This window comes from Miniopterus natalensis, chromosome 1 (assembly GCF_054644295.1).
Source record: "Miniopterus natalensis isolate mMinNat1 chromosome 1, mMinNat1.hap1, whole genome shotgun sequence".
In the NCBI taxonomy this organism is placed as follows: domain Eukaryota; kingdom Metazoa; phylum Chordata; class Mammalia; order Chiroptera; family Miniopteridae; genus Miniopterus; species Miniopterus natalensis.
In genome coordinates this window covers 42,680,705-42,701,971 of record NC_142081.1, presented here as the reverse complement: position 1 = coordinate 42,701,971, position 21,267 = coordinate 42,680,705, and the positions used below count along the sequence as shown (strand labels likewise).

Below are 21,267 nucleotides of genomic sequence, written 5' to 3'. Positions count from 1 at the left end.
ACCTTGCCTCATCTCTTGATGGAGGGTTCCCAGTAGTAGGTTCTAGAAAAGGAATCAAAGTGTCAGAGAGGAATGAAACTCTGGGACAGATCAACAAGGGGAAGGGGAGCCCGTGGCTATAGCCTTTCGTAGTTAATACTGTGTCTCACCACTAATTCATGGTGTTACCTCAGTGGGTGTCTAAACTCCAGGCCTCGGTTTCCCCAACTGTGAACAAAGGGTAAACATTTAAATGCATAATCTTTAAGATCCTTTCCAGCTTTAATGTTGTGAGTGTAATTTTATGGACGTAAATTTTTAAAAATCAAGACTGGATGACAGGGAGGAAAAGAGGAAATGAATGTCTGGAGGGGAGACAGGAAATGTGGTGAATCTGAGGAAGGCACAGAGAGAGAGAGAGGAGGGAAGGAAAAGAGAATTGGGGGGAGGAGAGAAGGTAAACACGCTGTAGTGCTTGGGTTCCTTGTCCCGGTCTTGCTCGTGATGGTCAGTTTTCACTCTGCATCCAGGTAAATCACCATCCAGTTGCTTATGTGGTGCTTCAGTGGCTTTGGAGTGGGTTCCCAAATTAGGAATGAAAGAAACAAAGACCGATCACATCCCGGCCCTCAGGAATTTTCCATTGCTATAAACTGAATGTTTGTGTCCTTCCCCGCCCTCACCAGACACTGAGTCTGTTGGCACCTTGACCTGGGCCTTCCCCATCTCCAGAACTGGGAGAAATATGTTTGTTGTTTAAGCAACCACCACCCCACCCCTACCCTGAGCAAAAAAATCAAGACTAGATGTTAAGATAAATTAATTACAACTCTAGCCGCTGCTGCTCAGGGAGGATCAGCGCTGGATGGGCACAGACACAGAGAGGCCACAATGAGAGTGAAAACCAGAAACACGTCTAGATGGCTCATGGTGAGTTCTAGGTATGTTCCTACAATGAGCTTTCCAGAGAAGGCTGGGAACAGGCCCCGACGCAGAGTGAAAGAAGTGCCTTTGTACTCTGGCTGGTGTTACTCGGTGGTTAGAGCGTTAGCCTGCACACCAAAGGGTTGTGGGCTCGATTCCCAGTCAAGAGCTCGTATCTGAGTTGCAGGTTCAATCCCTCACCCCAGCCTCAGGGCTCCTGCAGGAGGCAACCAGTCCATGTGTCTCGCTCACATCAATGTTTCTCTCCACCACCACCCCTCCACTCTATGTAAAAATCAATGGAAAAATATCCTCAGGTGAAGATGAACCAAAAGAAAAGAAAAAGAGAAAAGAAAAGCCTTTTCTTGCTGCTTGTTATGTGACTGTTGGTCACATTTGTGTGGTGGTGGCCACGGAGGTTAGAGGAAATCATTCTGGAAGGACAGTAGGACTTCTGCAAGTACTACCCTTTTGATTGTTTTGTGGAAAGGAAAGACTTGCTCATGAATCCTCATATTTCTGTAAGCCAGAGGAGGGGGGGTTGCTGCTGCTAACTTGGGTCACATGGACTAGTTAGTGTAGCTTAGTGTTGAGAGTGGAGTCTGTCAGTCAGTCCTGGGTTCCAGTCTGGGTCTTGCCACTTATTAGCTGTGTAACTTTGGGCAACTTATTTCACCTCTCTGAGCCTTGGTTTTATCATTGGGAAATAATTGGGGTTAATGCCCATCCTGCAGGGTGTAGGGGTAATTAGACGCAACAATGCATATAAGGCACCTGGCACATAGTAGGTGATAAATACTCCATAGCTGGAAGAGTGCCACACCCTCCGGGTGTTCTGCCACAGGGTGTTCAGACAATTTGAGAACCATCTGCACTACTTATTGCATGATCTATGCAACAGGCCTCATTGGAGGTGGGCTCAGGCACTTACCTGGGAAAGGGAAAGATCTCCAGGAAGCAAAGATATCTGCTCCAGGCCGAGAGGGGAATCCTAGGAGCCAAGACTCCTGGGTCTTGCTCTGGCTCTTCTTGCCACCCCTTTGACAAAGCAAGGGGGTGCAGCTCTCCAACTCTGGGGTTCAGACATTAAATTAGAGGCACTCCAAAAATGTGCTAGCGAGAACATAACATAGGCACAAAGCCTCATTGTAATTCTCAAGCCCGAATTACTCAAACGTGGGCCAGGGACCAGCCCAGCCCGGGAGGGCCTGGCTGGAGAGCGCCCACGTGGTCTCCTGGAAGCCTCGCCCCAGCGCGACCTGCGGTCAAGATGACACTTCTCCGTCTAACCCCAGGTCAAATGCATAATGTGCTTATTATACATTTAAGTATATTGTTGATGTTTTGAACAGGCAGATTTAACAACATTTCAGTATATAACTATCATTAAGGAGAGTTTGTAAAATAAGATCCTATGTACTTGCGGAGGGGGTGGGGAGGCATCGGCCGTGTGCTGTGATCTGACCTGTTTAGCTTTCAAATGATGTCACTCAACTAGTCCGACCCAACTGTAGTTAGGAAACACGCAGCCCAGATGCACAGTTGCTCATGTGTGAGGGAATCTGAAAGGCTTATCCGTCCTGAAGTGGCTTCCTCACCACCTTGACCCCAGGGTGGCCACCATTAGCTACCCTTTTGGGCCATGGTCCCAAGAAAGAGCAGAGAAGAAATAGCAGGAGTTAGATTTAAATTGATTACCTCACTTAACATTGGAATCACCTGGGGAGCTTTAAAAACTGATGCCTGATCTCACCTCCCAGAGATTCTAATATAATTGGCCTGGGATGCAACTTGGGCATCAAGATTTTTTTAAAAAGCTCCCCATGTAATTCTAAGGTTCAGCCAAGATTGAGAATCCCTGCCCTGTGCCCTCTCACCTTGAAGCTCAACCCTCACCCCCCTTCCTCCTCCCACTCCAGCCGTGGTCAGTACAACAAGCCCTGTCACTCAGCAGACACCCAGTAACAAACTATAAGTTGGTGTTGTGATCCCATTTTACAGATAAAGAAACTAAGACCCAGGGAGGTTAAGTGATTTCACACAAGTAAGTAATAGCAAACTGGCTTCAAAGTGATTCCAGTTCCTCAAACTGCCTTGGTAACTTGAGAGGGTTAGCTCATTAAGCTACTAATACATCAAAAGATTTAGTTTATAGTAATAATGGCCCCTTACTTTTTAATGGAGGTGTTATGGTTCACAAAGCACTTTCATATTCATTTATTTTTTTATATTAAAGATTATTCCTCCATTTTAGAGCAGAGGAAACTGAGGCCCAGAAACATTAACTTGCTCATGGTCACACAGGTAGAGGAACCAGAGGTTGAGTCCAAATCCAATTCCTATTTCCAAAGAATGGAGCACATTGCAAAATGAGGTGGGGGTGGGCAGGGTTAATCCTCGCCAGAGGATATGTTGAGAGAGAGAGAAAAAAAACATTCATCGGTTGCCTTCCATACATGCCCTGACTGGGAATCAAACCCACAACCTTTAGTGTAGGGGGCGATGCTCCAACCAACTGAGCCACCCGCCAGGGCAATTTTCAGGGCACTCATAGCCCTCACAACTGGCTGCAACCCATGTTCTAGAATCATCTCCCTCCCTGCCCCAGGCACCCCACATGCCAACTGGCAGGCAGGGTCTCCTGACTCTTCCCTGAAGAGGATTTGTCTTTTCCTGCCAAGGTCTTTGCAAACATTCCTTCCAGGCTGAAGGCCCCTCCCCTCTCTCTAAGAGGTGCCTTCCTTCTTCAAGTCCCAGCCCAACCTCAGCCCCACCCCTGCCAAGAAGAGGTGGCCCCCCTTCCAGCTGTAGCCGTCCCTGGTGAGGCACCTGCCTGGATGTATTTTAACAACATATCATGATAGTGGGATCTTTCCCCATTTCCAGGATTGCCCATGAGAGTCCACAACTGGAAGCTTTTAACAATTTTAAAGCAACTCCACCTGTGGAGCCAGCTACCTCTGTAAAAACTTTCTGAAAGGCCAGTCGTCATTTCTGCAGAACCAGCACCCCATTTCTCCCTCCTGAACCCCATCACTCCACCTCCGGTCTCTGTGAGATGCATTGGGGTGGAGCTGATGATTATCTTTTGGGGGAAGTGCAGTTTATGTAAGGCGAGGTCATTCTTTGCCATCTCCTCCCATTGATGGGGTGTCACCTGATTGGTCCCACTGCTTACAGCCTTAAAGATTATGACTGTAAGACAATCTTTGGTAGAGCTGCAGAGCTTGCTGGCCTGACCAGAGCTGGAGGGACCTGTTCAGGACAGAGACAGGAGTGCCTTCCTGGCTGCCTGTGGGGTGCCTGGGACAGGGAGGGAGATGACTCTGGAAAACGGGTTGCAGCCAATGGAGTTGACCGACTTAAGAGATGGTTTGTAGGCCCAACCCTGCTGCTAATCAACATTTACTGAGCATCTGACACAGGCCAGCAGTTGCACTAAGCACTGGTCATGCATTATGTCCTTGCACACCCTCAAAGCAAGGACTGACGTGAGGCCAGTGAGGTACCTAGAATGCAAAACACAAGGACACTCGTGCCCAGGGTCATGTAAGTGTGTCCTCTTTTCCTCTTCCAGCTCTGCCTCCCTTCAACAACCTATAGCCCCATTTCACAGATAAGGAAATTGAGGCTTACGAAGGCTGAGCAGTGTGTCCAGAATCACTAAATTAGTTAGTTAGCTGTGGGGCCAGAATGCAAGCCCAGGAAGCATGCCCATAACCCCTTCCAGGTACTGCCTTTCCTATAGCAAGTGGTTGAGCCAAAACATGAGTCAGCCTCCTTTCCAGCCCACATTTCATACCTACAACTAAATTTGTGTAGAATGGAATTCACATGACGTTTTTCATTCAGGCTGAGCAAAGCCTCTAGACACAGGACGGAATGGAGAGAAGTAACCTGCCTATGGGCTTGAGGTAGGGGGATCTGTTCAACTCCTTGACCTTAGTTGGAATTTGCAACCCTGGCTATTTATTCGAATGTCTGGGAAACTTTAAAAAACCCTAGCTCCACAGCAGATCTCTGGGGGTAGGGCCCCAGCATCAATATTTTGAAAGCTTCAAGGTTGAAAATCACACACAGCCTTAGACTCATGAGTGCCTAACTGATGAATTAGCACGCATACGCTCCAGCTCTGAAGAGGGATGGTTCCTGCTCCCTCCCCCACTTTCACTCCCCCCCCCCCCCCAAAGCCTGCGTGTTCTCAAGGCCCAAATCGGATAGGCCCGAGTATGCTCTGTGAGCCCAAGGCTGGAGACCTTTTACCTTCCTGCTGTCTTACAAACAAGCGCCAGGACATAACAGGATGGGTGTTTGCATCCCAGACACACTTGTTTTAGTATAGGCAAGACTGTGACATTTTAAAATCCTGAGTTATTGGGGGGAGGGGGTGTCAGGGAGAAGGGTAAAAATATTACTAGCTCTTTATCTTGGCCTCTGACCATGCCCTTTGCGAGGGGTTCTCTAGTCTCACCCCCGAAGCTGCCTTTCTTGTACATGCAGCACAGAGGGAGGGTCTGAAGCTGGATAGAATCCGTGTCAGGTCATCATAAAAGGGAGGGCGACAGGACCAGGGGCAGGGAGGACCCAGGGACAGTCCAAGTGACTTTAGCACATCACTTAATCTGGCTGAGCCTCAATGTTGTCATCTACAAGATAAGAACAGTTATTCTGCTCTGCCTAGACTTGGTCTAAGCCGGCCACTTTCAGCAGGTGTGCCACAGCACACTGGTGAGTCACAGGGACTTCTAAAACACGCAGTACCTGACTATTTAGTCAGGAGCACTGACCTCTTTTCCCTTAGATAGTCAAGTAAAAAATGACAACAGCCAATGCAACAGCCATTGGTGTGAATGAATCACAATTATACCTTTTTTTTTGTCAGATCGGCAAGAAATATATTTTTTGGTGTGTTGCAGAATTTTAGTGATTAGTTTATGTGTGTCATGAGATTTAAAAAAGGTTGAAAATCACTGGTGTAAGTGGATGAAAAGAGATACTAGATGTAAGCTGTGCTTGGAAAATGTTGACACTCCTTGCAACTATTAATTTTTATGGTTCAAATTAGAATTTTCCATGTCAACTCCAGACCCCATGGAAGGCTAAAAATATTTATGTGAACACCTGAAAGGTCTTTAAAAATATTTTAGCCTGGCTGGCGTGGCTCAGCGGTTGAGCATCAACCTATGATCCAGGAGATCTCGGTTCGATTCCTGATCAGGGCACATGCCCGGGTTGTGGGCTCGATCGGGTTGCAGGGGGTGTGCAGGAGGCAGCTGACCAATGACTCTCTCATTGATGTTTCTATCTCTCTCTCCCTCTCCCTTCCTCTCTCTGAAATCAGTAAAAATATATTTTAAAAATATTTTATAGTAACTCAAACTCTGTCTTTGGAAGCATTTTAGTTGTGAAACCCATATTAATTTATTTTATCTCTGTCTACCTTAGGTAGTTACTCAAAGTTTGCTATTTGAGGAAGGTTCTATAAATCATTCTAGCTTAACACTTCCAGTGACTTGGTACAGTGCCATGCAGGTGTTTTCAGGGACCAGAAACAACAGCATGACCTGGGAGATTTTTAGAATCTCAGGCTATGACTCGGAGACTCAGAATCTACATTTTAACAAGATTCCCAAGTGATTCGACATACATGTTAGTGTGATACACCTTGCCCTAGTCACTAACCTACAGAGTTTGAGAAAAACTATGGGTAAAAAATGATTCCTATGTATTTTACAGTTTGAGAAGTACAGTACTCTAGAAAAGCTCCCAGACCCAGGTGTCAAAAGGTATTGCACCTTCTAAGGGGTACAGGTGCCCCCAATATTGCATGAGTAACTCCTGAGATTAGAAAAAAGATGAGAAAGGAAAACCAAAGGCAACCAAATGGAGCACAAGGCACTGTACATGCAATTACCTGCAAGACAGACTTTATTATCCCATTGTACAGATGAGGAAACTGAGGTTGACAAAGGGTGAGTAACTTTACTAAGGCCCGGCTTCTAGTTAGTGGAGGAGCTGGGATTCAGATTAGTATCTGAGTAGCTGCTTTATCAGGCAGGACCCGTTCCACCCGTCCACTCTACCTTTCAGAGGGGAAGATCTGCTCATAAATGTTTTCCTAGGATCAAGCATCTAGCTTACACATAGGCCTTTATATTACAACACATTTCTCATTGTGGCTCTCCTCCAACATCTAATTCCAGAACATTTTCACCACTCAATAAAGAAACCCCATATCCGTTAGTAGTCACTTCCTGTCCTCCCCACCCCCAAGCCTTTGGAAGCTACTAATCTACTTTCTGTCTCTATGGATCTGCCTATTCTGGGTATTTCATATGAGTGGAATCATACAACATGTGGTCTTTAGTGACGAGCTTCTTTCACTTAGCAAATGCTTCCAAGGTTCATCCCCGTGTTAGCATGTATCAGTGCTTCACTCCTTTTTCTTGCCAAGTAACAGCCTGCCGCGTGGATGCGGCCCCTTTTGTTCATCCGCTCGTCAGCTGCCGGGCGTTTAGCTTGTTTCCACTTTCTGGCTATTGCGCGTGACGCGGCCGTGGCCGTGGGCATCCGAGTTTTGTGTGGGTGCATGCTTTTCATTCTCTTGGGTATATGCCTAGGAGTATAATTTGCCAGGTCACATGGTAACTCAATGTTTAACTTTTTGAGGAACTTCCAGACTGTTTTCAGAGAATATTTTTAGCATTTTCATACCAAATTGGATTTAAACAAGATCAGAATTTAGTCAGAGAGACCCAAGGAGCCAAAAACTGAATAGACAAGAAATAGAAGTGAGTCAGTGAACTTTAACCCAAACTACATCTGACTGTGACGTCACTGAAGAGCAGGAAGAAAAATTGACCAGAACTCAGGAAAGCCAGCTGTCTAAGGGCCTGTGGCTGGTGATGACAGGACCCTGGAGGCCTGGGTCTAAATCTCCACTTGCCACTAACCTTGTGCCTTGGACAAGAGCCTTCCTCTCTCAGGCCCGAGTTTTCTCGTCTACAAATTGAGACATTACCTCCAAACGTGCTCTCACTGCCCACAGTGCTGTGTCAACCTCTGGCATTCTCATGAGCTCATGCTAACAGTGGGCACGTACCTTTCCCGGGTAGCTATTCACTCTGGGACCCCAGAAGCCTCAGGGGAGTTGCTGGAATTACAGGGGCTCCCGAGGGCCTTTCAGGAACTATGACAAGTGAGGAGGGGCCTGCGCTCTGTGACAGGCAGAGTCTGATACGACAGGGACAGACAGTGCCCTGCCACTGTGAACTGAGTCACCTGAGGGCCCAGTTCCCGGACACTGTGAAAATGACAGTGGAATTCACCTGCACGGAAAGAATCCAACAGTAGCAGTGGCAGCCACTGCCCCAAACGCCACACGTCTAAGCTTTGCTCGTGAGAAATAATATTTATGCGATGTTATTCAAAATAAAGTATGTGTCTATTATAGAAAAAGTCAAAACATAGAAACACTTAATGATGAAAAGAAAAACCAAGTATAATAGTATCATCCGAAAGTAACCACAATGTACAGTTTGATGGTTGTTCCTTTAGTCTTAATATTTTATATTTTTCAATTGCTAGATGGGCATTACACTCTGTATAGTCTTCTAATTTTTTCACTTATTCATGTCACTAAAGAGTCATCAGAAACTTGGTTTTAATGATTACAGACTACTCCATTGTATAGATATATTACTGTTTATTTAACCATTCATTTTCATTAGATAGCTATTGTGGGGTGGGGGGGCTGCGGGTTCCCTAAGTTTTTGTCTCTGAAAAATAACGTTCATCTTTATTTTGGGAATTCCAAACACCCTGGAGCTCAAGCCCTTTGCAATTTAACTCTAACCTGCCTTTCCATCCTCAGCTGCCAGTGCAGGGCAGATGTTTAGCCTCTGCGCACTAATAGAGCCCTCCTGGTTGTTAAAATACTTCAACTACTTGGGGGGGGGGTTTAAATTGCTCAGAAGCATCTCTGATTCCAAGAAAGGAGATAGAGCAAGAGGTGGGAGGGCAGATTTCAAAGCAAGACCCACTAGGAAGCTTTCGTGCAGGTCCTTCAAAAACAAGAAGAGAGAGAGACACCTGGGCCCCGGTGGTTCAGGCCCAGGGTGAAGCTGGGTGGGAGCGGCAGGCCTAGGCTGAGGCGGAGGTGCTACTCCGCAGCCTGCAGGGGGGCAAGGGCGGCCCAGGCAGGGGCTGAGCGAGCGCTTGGAGCCCCTGGATGGCTCCACCTCCGAGCCCGCAGGCTGCAGGGAGCTCGGTGCCTGGCGTGACGGCGCCCCCTAGGGGCCGAGGCCGTTGCAGAGCGCGGCAGGCGCCAGGCCTTTGAGAGCTGGGCCTGCAGCGGCCGCCCCGTCAATGGGGTCTTTCTCTGGGCGTTGGTCAGAACTCAAAGCCCTCTGTGCTGAGAGAAGAGCCGCGGGGTTAGAAATAACCTCAGGCTTCCGGAAACAGTTTATGGAAAGATTCAGGCGCTCGGGAGACAGAACAGTCCTAAGAAGGCGATTTGGAATTTTTTAACTTACAGAAGAAAATACAGATCAGTCTTTCTGACCTCAGGTAAAAAATAATTTCTTAAACAAGATGGCCAAAAGTGAAAGGAAAAGATGAAAGACAAGACTGAGGTTAACATAACGAAAAGTAAAAACGTCTATTCATAAAAAAATTTTAAAATCACATCAAGTGAGAAGGCCAGCAGGCCGGAGACCGACCAGGACAGGATAAATGACACATGTAATTGGCAAAGGAGTCGCATCCAGAATCTATAAAGAGCTACTACAAATCGATCATAGGAGAGCATGCAGCAGGGGACATATACAAGTGTTGTTTATAATATCCCCAAACTGGAAACAACCCAGTGTCCATTCGTTGTTGGATGAATAAATAAATTATAATACATTCCTGCAGTGAAATACTATACGGCAGTGAAAATGAATGAACGACAGCTTTATAGCTGCATCTCTCTACACAGGGAGATCACAGATGCAAAAAGCAAGTTATGGAAGAATACTCATAATATGATCCCCTTTAAAGAAGTTCAGAGACAGGAAAAATGGAATATTGTCTTGCTTAGAGATAATATATGTGGTAAAGCTATTTTTTTAAAAAACAAAAGAAAGATTAAGACAAAATGAGGACAGGAGAGTGAAGAGAATGCATCAGGGATGGACAGGTAGGAGCTTTACAGGTACTTGTAATATTTTTTCATCAGTTTAGTTTGTGGTTTGTTTCATTACTTAAGTAGTACTTATATACTATATATATTCTTACATGAATGAGCTTTTCACCAAAAACTCTGTTTTAAGAACAAGAGCTGGGTTTTTTTAAAGGTCAGCCAGACCACTATCAGGGCATTTTCTATGTAGCTGAAATACATATTAGCTGGATACCTTGTTCATAAAACATAGCCAAAAACAAACAGAGGGGCTAAAATTCTAAATGATAATTAATTAGAACTTATAGAACTGTACCTAATCATTAGAACCGTACCTAATAGTCCCTCTGTGACATTTGCATAGCATTTCATAACTTACAGAACACTTTCATATGAGTTAGTGCAATCAGTTCCCATAATCCTTCTGGGAGGTAGCCAGAGATTATTTTTATGTCTTTTTTAAAGAGAAAGACACCAAAATAATAATAATAATAATAATAATAATAATAATAATAATAATAATAATAATGAAACCGAGTCCCAGAGTGGTGATGTGACTTGCCTGAGGTCACACAGCCAGGACTAGGTTTTAGAACTCCTGGTCAAATGCTCCTTCTACCAAAGCTGCTGCCTCTCTGTACTGAGTGTGGTAGACGGAAATTCTGCCACAAGTGCCCCCCAAACCCTTCACAGGCACCCCTCCCCAACCACATTCTTCCCGGGAGTAGGTCAGCCTGCCCTGGGGCCTGCCCCTCATATCCTCCCACCCACCAAGACTCTCTCTTCTCTGGCCTTGAGTTCTAGTTCCCTGTGTCACAATCCTTGGTATCCTTCTGTTTCTTCTTCTATAAGGGATATCCCTTGTCTTTGTTACGAGCCCTCCCCGTGGATTTCTACCTACCTCCTGCTCTGGGGCACCAGTTTGTTGGCGCTTGTCCAGAGAGATCATCTGTGCAGTGGCACCTGGGCACACAAATCCTGCAGGTGGCTCCGTAGGATGCCGCTGTTCTCAGTAGGAAACATGCATCAGTAGTTTGAGAAAACTCCCAGGTGATTCTGACTGGCCGTTTTAGGTCCCCACCCCCACTGAGGATCACTGAAATAATGACATCTTAGCTGTTACTCAGCCTCTCTGAGCCGCCATTTCCAAATCTGTTACTCCACAAGTGTTTTAAGAAATTAAAAGAGGTGGTGCCTACAACATAGCATGTGTTAATCAAATGTTAGTTCCCTTCTTCATCTAACCACCGCAGAAAACAGAAAAGCTTTCCTGACAGAGTCAGATTGCTCACCTTCCTACAGGCCCAGTGTCTTCTTCCAAGAGGGCTTGTGCTCTGGCGAACTATTTTAGCTGCCGCACAGAACCCTACGTGGTGCAATGCTTTAAGGCCCAGAAAGAAAAGGCCCAGCGTTCTCGTGGGAGGCGTGCAGGAAAGGGAAACCAACTCCCAACACGGAAAGCACTCCCAGAGCTGTGTTCTGGACACAGTCCAGACCAGGAGGTAGGCAATCCCCGTGCAGGGGGTGAGGCAGTGCCTGGACGGAGAGAATCAGAGATTCACTTACACTTACACTCAGGACATGGGAAAGAGGCAGGGGGAATTGGGAGCTGGGCTTCTGGCTTGCTGCGTGAGTTTGGGCAAATCGCTTCATTTCTCTGGGTCAGGGGTTTGGATCATGTCAGAAGGATCCCTCCAACTGAGACACTCTGTATTCTTTCAGAGTCATTAGGAAACAAATGAACTCTTCACTCACATAATCTTCATTTGCATTATTGTAACCTAGGCTGGTGTCCAACTCGTTTTCCTAAACAAACAGGAAGAAATTATGTTATTTCCACTACTGAGTCAAGCACGGCCAAGGATATGATACAACCCCTTTCCTCACTTCGTAGTTCTGAGCAGCAGAAGAGACTTGCACTTCAGATCCTAGAACAGCTGAGCTTTCTTAGGAAGATTCCAGAAGGAGTTATTAACCCAATGAATAATGCAGGAAGTGCCATTCTGACCCCCTGGGCTGCAATACTGCAATCTGCTACTGCTCTTCTCTCTTCTAAGGAAAGACATCAAACAAGAAACTCATTCAAAATGTAACCACAATATGAACAGGCATTTCACACAAGAGCAATTATAAGTAGTACATGTGCAAAAAAGAACCTGCCTGCTGGCATCCAAAGAAATGCAGATTAAAGCAGATTTGGGACAGGATTTTAAAATATTAATTCTCAAGAATGTATGAAAGCAACAATATTCAATGCACCTGATGTAGTAAAATTGACTCGCTGGTATCATATTGGTGGCATCGTAAATTAGTAATAGTTCTCTTGGGGAAGCAATATGGCAACATAGGGAATGAGTCATATTCATGATTATTGAAAAGTAATGCAATAAAAATCTGCATGAAGAAGTTAACATCAGCAATATCTATTATAGCAAAAAGAAAACTGCAATCTATGTGTGAAAGCTTACAGGAATTGCTTAGACGCACTCGTTTGCCTCTTATAGAGCCACAAGGACAATGATAAAAATTCAGTAGCAATATAGAGACGTGTTTATTATGGGTAAAATATAACAAACTTCAGGATATCGCGTATTATGATTATAGCTCTAACAGCGTGCATACAACCATACAGGGGCTGGAAGATAGTGAAATAAAAGTCGCTATAGTGTTCAAGAGGTGAAATATTGTGTTTTAAATTTTTCTGCTATAGATGCCATTTTGTCTTAAATAAATAAAAGAAAGTACGGTGCTCACTTTGGCAGCACATATACTAACAATACAGAGGAGATTAGCGTGGCCCCTGCACAAGGATGGCATGCAAATTCATAAAGCATCTCATCTGTTTTTAAAAAGTATATTAATTTTTTTAATCCACACAAGGATATGTTTATTGATTTTTTGGCGGGGAGAGAAATACTGATGTGAGAGAGAAACATCGGTTGGTTGCCAAAGGGGATCGAACTCGCAACCTGGGTGTGTGCCCTGACTGGGAATCGAACCCACAACCTTTCAGTGTGCCAGACAATGCTCCGATCCACTGAGCCATACCAGCCAGGGCAAAAAGTATATTAATTCTAAAGTAATTAATCGTACCCCCTAAGCGTCCCACTAGAGGAGGACAGTAGGAACCCTGACGGTCTTCCTCAACATTGTTTGCAAAGCAATTGTCTGGCACGTGGTGAGGGTTCTGTAAATATGTGCGCTGCCTAAATATGTGCGCTCTCTAAGGGAGGCCTAATAGATCACTGACAAAGACCTGCTCTTGCAAAGGTGCCTTTGCCAGCACCTTCACCAATCTCCAAAACGCCGAAACACCATCATTTTACAAGCAGCTTTTTCAAAACCCAGCATCTCTCTCCACAGGTTTCACAGACAGAAGGGGGATATCACCGTAAAGCCACCACTGGGCCCAGGGCCAGTCTAGTTGGGGAGAACCTCCCCTTCCTTCTGCAGCTTCACTCTTGGGGCAGGTTCTCAAAGGGACACAAGGGGAAACAACTTGGTCCCCAAAGTCATCTGGACACTGACTCTTTACACCAGAAGGTGGCAGTCTACACACTTCCTTTCAGTACAAAACCAGCACTTTCCAGGACACTGAGAGTTAATCACTCACTCAAAGGGCCCTGGTAAGGGTGTGACCAGGGTGGTGAGGACCTCAGGCCAAGGTGAGGAACAGACAGAGGCAATGGATGCCTACTATGCCTGGTGCTGTGAGAGATGGCATCTCCCCCATTTTGCAGTTGGAGAAACCAAGCTTCAGAGAGGCTAAGAGGCTGCCAGGCCCCCAACCCCTACTGAAAAGTAACATTGCCCAGGCCTGAGCCCAGCTCTCCTCATTCCAGTGCCTACCCGCCTCCCAGCTCTCCAGCAACAGTAGTCTATGAAAAAATAGGAAGAATGTTTCTAAACCATTGGTTAATGCTTTTTAAATCACTGTATCAAATTATAAAATTGATCATACCCTTTGACCTTGAAACACCACTTTGAGAAATGTGTTCCAAGGAAACAAATAAATAAAAATATGAAATATATATCTATAAACGCATATATCATATAAATATATTTTTATATATTATAAATTATAACAAAGGTGCATACAGAGATGCTTAGAATTGAGCTTAATGCTGCAGTTAAAACTGGAGGCAGCCCAAATGCCTGACCGTGGGGCAGAAGCAGGGAAGATCGTGCCTCAGACACTGTACTGACACTGCGAATGGCCAGTTGGAGCTGATGTCCAGTTTGTCACATGGGCATAGTCATTCTGGTTGTTAAAATATTGAAATAAATGCTTCTATACCAGTTGACAAATAGCAGGACTGAGTGTCTTCCCAGCCTCCCTGGCCTCTCCGCTGCATCTCCCCACCCAGGAACTAAACGGTGAATGGCTGGCGCAGCAGAACCCTGCAGGCCCCTGCCCTGTGCAGTGGTCCGCGAGCATCCTGGAACCAGTTCTTGAATCTGTTTGAAACTGTCCCTGGCTAAGAGTCTGTACACTCAGAAATTGGAGGCCTTATTTTGGAGTGAGACAAAGAGATACAGGGATAGATGTAGAGACATTAGGTAACTTAGTGAGTAAAAAGTAGAACTTGATACAATGACTATAAGGACTAGCAACAAGGCAAATTTATATTTGGTATAAACAAGAGTCTCTAAGAAGCCAGGGTCTGTAAATATTTGGTAAGTTAGTAAATGGGAGGGTTGACAAATATTGTCAGTTGCTTTCTCCCACGACCTTTCCCCTTCTTTTCTTCTTAAAAGAAAATTGCAGTTTTGTTCACTCTCTTCCCGCTCTTCTGACAACCTTTGGGGGGGGGTTGAGCCTGGATGGGGTCTGGGTGGTGGGAGGGGAGGCATGGCGCCTCATTCCTCTCGCCATGTGGTGGAGTTCGCCCTCTTGCCATGGGCCGGTGACGTGGTTCTGGCCAATGAGGTGGAAGGGAAGTCAATTGGGAGGATTTTAGCAAGACTTTTTTTCCCTATATACAGGGGCCATGACAGGAATGTCCCCTTTGTTTCCATTGAGGGTCACGCTTAAAACTAAGGCAAACATCTTGTTCTGTAAAGGGAAAGCTAAGAGAATTCCAGAGATCAAACCAGCCCTGATATCTTTGATCTGCTCAGTGGACCCGGAGCTGCTCTACAGTTAGTTGGCCTTCTTGTTGCTGTTGAAGCCGCTTTAGTTGGATTTGCGGCTATTGGCAGAGTCCTGCTACAGTAGGATGCGAGCTCTCTGTTCACTGCTGTACCCCTGTGACCTATAACACTGCCTGGTACATAATAGACCCATCCAAATATTTGTTGATGGGATAAATGAATAAAAACCATCCTCACTGATGTAGGAAGGTGTTAAAAAAATTTTTTTTTGATGGTCTTGGTGTTAGATTTTTTCATTAACAACATTTTTTAAACAATGGATGTTGTTGACTGTCTCTTATCTCCAGGGCATTAGGGAGGGGTGAGCAGATCTGGATTTGAATCTGGATCTGCTGCTTACCAGTCAAGGGCCCTTAGGCAAATTACTCGGCTCCTCGGGCACATCGCGCAGTGAGCAGAGCTGCGGCTGAATGATAGGGCTGCCCTGAGGCTCCGCTGAGAAGCAGCCATGGAGCAGGCCTGAGTCACGGTCGTTCCTCACCTCTCTGCATCACCTCAGCTTCAGGTACTGGACCTCAGGGTGAGCCCCTCCTTGACCTTGAGAAGGGCCTCATGGGCCAGGGGAGAAGTCATGCATGTGAATACATCCACCAAGTGACAATGTTATCACCAGCTGGGACAAAACGCCGTCATGTGTCTCCTGCTATGACGCAAAGACGGACACAGCATCACCTCTGGGATATTCTGACCAGGCCTGTACAACACGAACCCCTCATGGGGAAACATTGAAAAAAACCAAAATGAAGTACTTTCCAGAAAATACCTACCTAGACACTTTAAAAATGTCAATGGTCATGAAAGACCAACAGCAACAAAGACCAAGCAACTGTCTAGTTTAAGGGACCCTAACGAGAGATGACGACTGAATGCAGTGCGTCCCCCGGGATGTTCCTTTGCTGTAAGGAACTTTACTGGGATACTTTTTGGAATCTGAGTAAGATCTGTACATTAGATAATAGTTGGTATCAAAGTTAATTTCCTAATTTTGATAACTTCTGTAAGTATGGAAGAGAATATCCTTGGTTTTGGAAAACATACACATTGAAGGAGTAGATGTCCGCAAATAACTCACAAACAGTTTGGAAAATAATAAAGTTATACATCTAGATAGATAAGATTAGGGCAAATGTGGCGAAACCTTAATATTTAGGAAATCTGGGTGGAAAACGTACAAGAATTCTTTGTACTATCCTTACAACTTCCCTTTAAGTCTGAAATTATGTCAAGAAATTGCTTTTTAAAAAAATTCTAAAGCAGTAGTAGAGCCAAGTCCTGGACACTAGGAATTTGTGGGTCGGAAAAGGGAATCGCAGGTCGAGTAAAGACTTCGGAAAGCATGCAGGGAGCCACCGGGTGCTGGCGGGCCCGCTTGGCAGAAAGCTGCCCAGAGCAGATTCTGGGGAGAGGTGTCCAGGTCCTCCAGGCAGACATCAGGGGGACAGGCATGTCCGTCAGTGGCCGTGGAGTGTGAAAGAGCAGGGCTCTAGCAGGGGGAGTTATGCGTGGCCGAGACACTGGCTGTGGGTAGTCAAGCTGGACGTGTAAGTTGGGACCGAATTGCAAAGGACCTTGAGTGCCCTCCAGGGCGCTGGGACTTCACCCTGTGAGCGGAGAGTGGGCCGTGCGTGCTAAGATCTGTGTAGTAGACAGTGGGGAGGACGAGCGGAGGAGGTCGGGATAGAAGCAGGGACGCCCAGGAGGTGACTGCTGCAGCGCCTCGGGGGAACGAAGATGCTGAGGGCTTGAGTTAGTGCCTTTCCACCTGAGCCAGAGGAGGCCGCCTGGCAGCCTGGCTTCGGTGCTTTGATTCCAGTTTGCTCTGCACTGCAGAGGCCACTGGACAGCTGACTGGCCGGCAAGGGTAAGGCTTGGAGGGTGCAGCAGGCATGGGCACGTGGACAGCCAGGGGTTGAGGGCCACTAAAAGGCCTTTGCTAAGTTCAGAAAACCACCTACTTCCCCTGTCCCAGCCCTCTTGGCACCTCCCAGTGCCCCTCAGCGCCCGATTTCCCCAGATTTCAACATATTCCCATGTGAGTACTATGGCCAGTCCCACCACGCTTCCTCCCCAGGAGCCTAAAGGCCTGGTCACAAGTTGGTTTCCTTATATTGCACAACAGTTGGACATTTTCAAATCAAATTGAGTCAATCCATTTGCTCAGCGCTCAACAAATATTTGCCCAGTGCTTCTCTGTGCTTAAGGGGCTTATCTAAAAGGAAAGGGGAAAGCGGGTAGGGTGGGAAATGTCTGGGTTATAGTACAGTGAGAATGATTTCTCTCCTTGCGGCTCCACTTGCCATATCCAAATTAGATAGGGAAGTTAGTTTTGCTTCAAATTTGAAAGTAATTATTGTCCTTAAGTCGTTCCTAGCTTAATGAGGATGTAGCCAGGTGACAGGTGGCACCAAGTAACATCCTGAGCAGCTTATTAAACACTCGTGGAGCAAGATGCGTCCTGTGTGGCCCGAGGCGTTTCCTTAGGTGCATCTGTGGTTGTTCCTGCCCATGCTTCTTCCTCGTCATGGAGGTGACGATGGTAGTGATGGTGAGCACCTACTATGTGCCAGGCACTCTGCTACATTCTCTCTAAACCTAACCACTGAATCCTGCAAGGTAGAGATTTTACACTTGAGGAAATCAGGGTTCAGAGAGGCCAATGGATCTGTCCAAGGCCACACTGCCACTGAGGGGCACAGCCAGGCTCTGAGCTCAGATATTGTCTCTGAAAGTTACGACCGTTCCAGCGTCATGCCATCTCCCATCGCTTCAAAACGGAAGGAGATTTCGGGTTAGGGAACAAACACACCCGCCACGCCTATGGTTCTCAGACTTCAGCGAGCGTCGGAATCACCCAGAGGGCCCATTGGAATACAGACGGCTGGGTCCCACTCCCAGGGCTTCTGATTCCGTAGGCCTGGGGGGAGGGGGTGGGGCGGGGGACCTGCTGATCTGCATTTTAACAAACCCAGGTGATGTTGACACCGCTGGTCCTGGGACCCCTCTCAGAACCACTGCTTTAAGGGATAGCAGCAAGTTGGCTCTACCGCCAACCTCCCCGGCTGCCACCACCTCTCTGTTCAGTTTGGCATTTCCCAAATGTACCCGTTTCACAGGTCTGAATAAGAGGGCCGGGGCAAGCACTGCCTCAGTCCTTCCCCCTTTTCCTGGGTGTCTGTGTCAGAGACTGCATGCTCCACCCTACGAGCGGGCGCAGAGGCCCTTGGCCGAGCCCTGTGCTCGTAGTTGTTTACAGAGTCACCTACTCTCAGGTCACTGCCCTCCCTCTGAGCCCCAGGGTCATTCCCAGGCCTCCCCCAGCTTTGGCCCACTTGTTGCTTCTCCAAGGACTGATCCTGCTTTCACCTACTTTGTCAGTGTGCTTTGTGAGCTCTGAACAGCTACAACACCCCCTCCTGATCTGCCAGACTTTGGCGGGGGGTGACAAATCTATCCCAGGGTTATGTTGGACACAGAGGTCGCCTGAGATCCTTTTTCCTCTGGGAAGATAAACTTTCTAGCAGCTTGGTGACCTTCCCGAGTTGTCATTTTACACGGGAACCTGTGTTTCAAAGGCTCATGGACTTTTAGACTTGGAAGACTTAGCTGAAAAGAGGAAAGGAAGGAAACTGACACTGAGAATCTGCCATGTGTCAAGCACAAGGCCAGAGGCTTAATATGTGTCATAGTGTTTACTCTTCACAGTGACCCTATGAGTTAGGGGTATGGTATGTGTGTGTGTTAATCTCCATGTACAGATGAGAAAACTGAGACTCCAAGAAGTTCAGCAACTGGTCCTGGTCACACGGCTAGTAAGTAGCTGAGCCAGGACCTGATGCAGACCTAACCATGCTCTTTCCATGACCGCCAGGCCATCAGTTCACAGCACTGATGTTCTCCCTAACTTTGATGTAAATGTATTGGGCTTTAAATCACACATGTGGTCCAAAGCCTGGCTTAGTAAGACAAAACCTGGGTCAGTCAAGCTGTGGTCAGTGCTAGGGAGGCAATGGCAGGTCCAGTTTGAGAATCTGCCAGGAGTGTGGTAGGAGGAGCTGAAGAAAGAGACCATGGTCGAGTGCTGGGTAGGCAAGTGGGAGGGGCCGGGAGCCTGGAAGAGTTGGTAGCAAGAGTCATTGAGAGTAGTTGAAGGGAAATAGGATCATAGGAGTCCCAAAGGAAGAGCCAGCCAGGGGCCTTAACACAGGCAAAGCCAACTGCTGTGCTACCCTAAAGCCCAGGGGCCCGCCTTCCTGGCCAGGCCGTGGGCCTGTGTGAAGCAGCTTCCCTGCCTGGCACGTCTGTCAAGTGCCTACTTCTGTGCCCGGCATTGTGGGGCACACAGAGGAGGGGATCCTAGCTGCTCCTCAGGGGTGGGTGAGGTTTCCCAGAAGTATAGCACTTGAGCTGGGCGTGGAAGGATCTGTAGGAGTTCTTCATCCAGAAAAGAGAAAGAACAGATTACTATACACTGTCATTTTTCACACACTTGATTGTGGTTGTCTGTAAGCACTTTCAGCTTTACCTGGGGCAAGGGAGGCTTGAGACAGGCATCTCGGCGTCTTCCATTTCAGTCTGAAAAGCCCTAACATTTTCACATGTCTTCGGTGACAGCTCCATCCAGAGGAGCCAGAATGTCTAAAGTGCTGGCAAGCAGGCGTCTGGGGTGGTGGGTGTGCTTTCAGCCCACAAGGGCTTGCTTGGGGACAAAAGTCAAGAACATCTGTTTTTTTCTTCCCTTTGCCATTCCTTTTTCCTCAATGACTAGTTTACTAGAGTCCATCATGTAATGACTGTGACAGGCCAGGGACAAATGAGGGAGGAGCCATAAACCACATACAGTCCTTGTTGAGTCACTGAGAAAAAACATTAGCCTGGAATCAATGAAAAATTGAGCATAAAGCCAGTGGGGAGGAGATTTAGGTGCTTCTCGTGACTAGTGGCCAGTGAGAAAGCAAGCTGTGGGTTGGAATTCAGCAGAGGGCTTCATCCTAAGCCGCTGGGGGACCAGGAGCTGGGAGGGCACAGGAAGGGATTCTCAGAAGGAAACTAGATGTTAGTTGGGTGGTGGGGGAGGAAGTGTTGGGAAACTTGGGGTGGCCTGAGTGGTCAGTCACAGCCAAGCCAGCACTGAGAGAGCTTTGGAATGGGGGGACAACCAGTCCCCAACCCCAAACAGACATAGGTGCCCCTCTGGGGTCCTCACAGTGAGGCCCAGCTGAAAGCTGCCCAAGGAAACCTTGTACAGCACCCACATGGAGACCGCCCCCAGCTGGAGCAGGTAGAGAACCTCCCATCCCAGGAGCACCCAGATGAGGCTGTGGCCAGGAGCCACATGGTGATGACTCAGGCAAGGGAAGCCCCAGGAAAGTTACTGCAACCAGTTTTACCACTTCCCACGGTCATCAACCAGCCAACAGACAACGACTTGTCTCCTCTCAACCTTACCCCTCCTCACCGGTGCTCCTTGAAGCCAGGCACAGGCCCACTCTGTGCAGAAGCAGCAGGACCAGGAAGTGTAAGGATAAAGGCATATCTAGTTTTATGGAACTTTACAGATGATTTTTTTTTTTTTTTTTCTACAAATTGAAGACAAGATCCTCCACCAGGAAAAAGATTAGGACGCAATTTATTGCGATGCTCCCTTTCTTACAGGGGTCTGGAACTGAACCCACAGTATTTCCAAGGTATGTCTGTATTGAAATTATAAAGTGCATAGTGACTGAGATTTTTAGGAATGAAATTGAGTTGTTGCCCTAAGCCTGTGAAGGGATCCAAGCCAAGAAGTGTTAATGCAATTACGGGAATAAAGCTAGTTTCATGTTTGCCCACATACGATAAAAACAAACGCACAGGACTCACTGAATCTTCACAACAACCCTCAGGGTTATTTTGTTTTTGTTTTCCAACCGAGGTGAAATTCACATAACATAGCATTAATTACCACAGTGTGTACAATTCAGCAGCATTTAGTGCTGTACACGATGTTGCACAACCACCACCTTTAGCAAGTTCCAAAGCATTGGCATCACCCCTTGGGGTTGTTTTTA

The 21,267-nt window shown here is 46.8% G+C and overlaps 1 protein-coding gene and 2 pseudogenes across 1 annotated transcript in view; 2 read left to right on the top strand and 1 right to left on the bottom strand.

The window, feature by feature from the left end:
* Positions 1 to 21,267, bottom strand: part of LOC107533723 (phospholipid hydroperoxide glutathione peroxidase GPX4 pseudogene) — a 65,466-nt pseudogene that overhangs the window by 22,338 nt on the left and 21,861 nt on the right.
* APH1B (aph-1B gamma-secretase subunit) overlaps positions 1 to 21,267 on the top strand; it is a 174,919-nt gene that overhangs the window by 136,697 nt on the left and 16,955 nt on the right. The window lies entirely within an intron of this gene.
* LOC148094113 (U6 spliceosomal RNA) lies at positions 12,813 to 12,911 on the top strand (annotated as a pseudogene).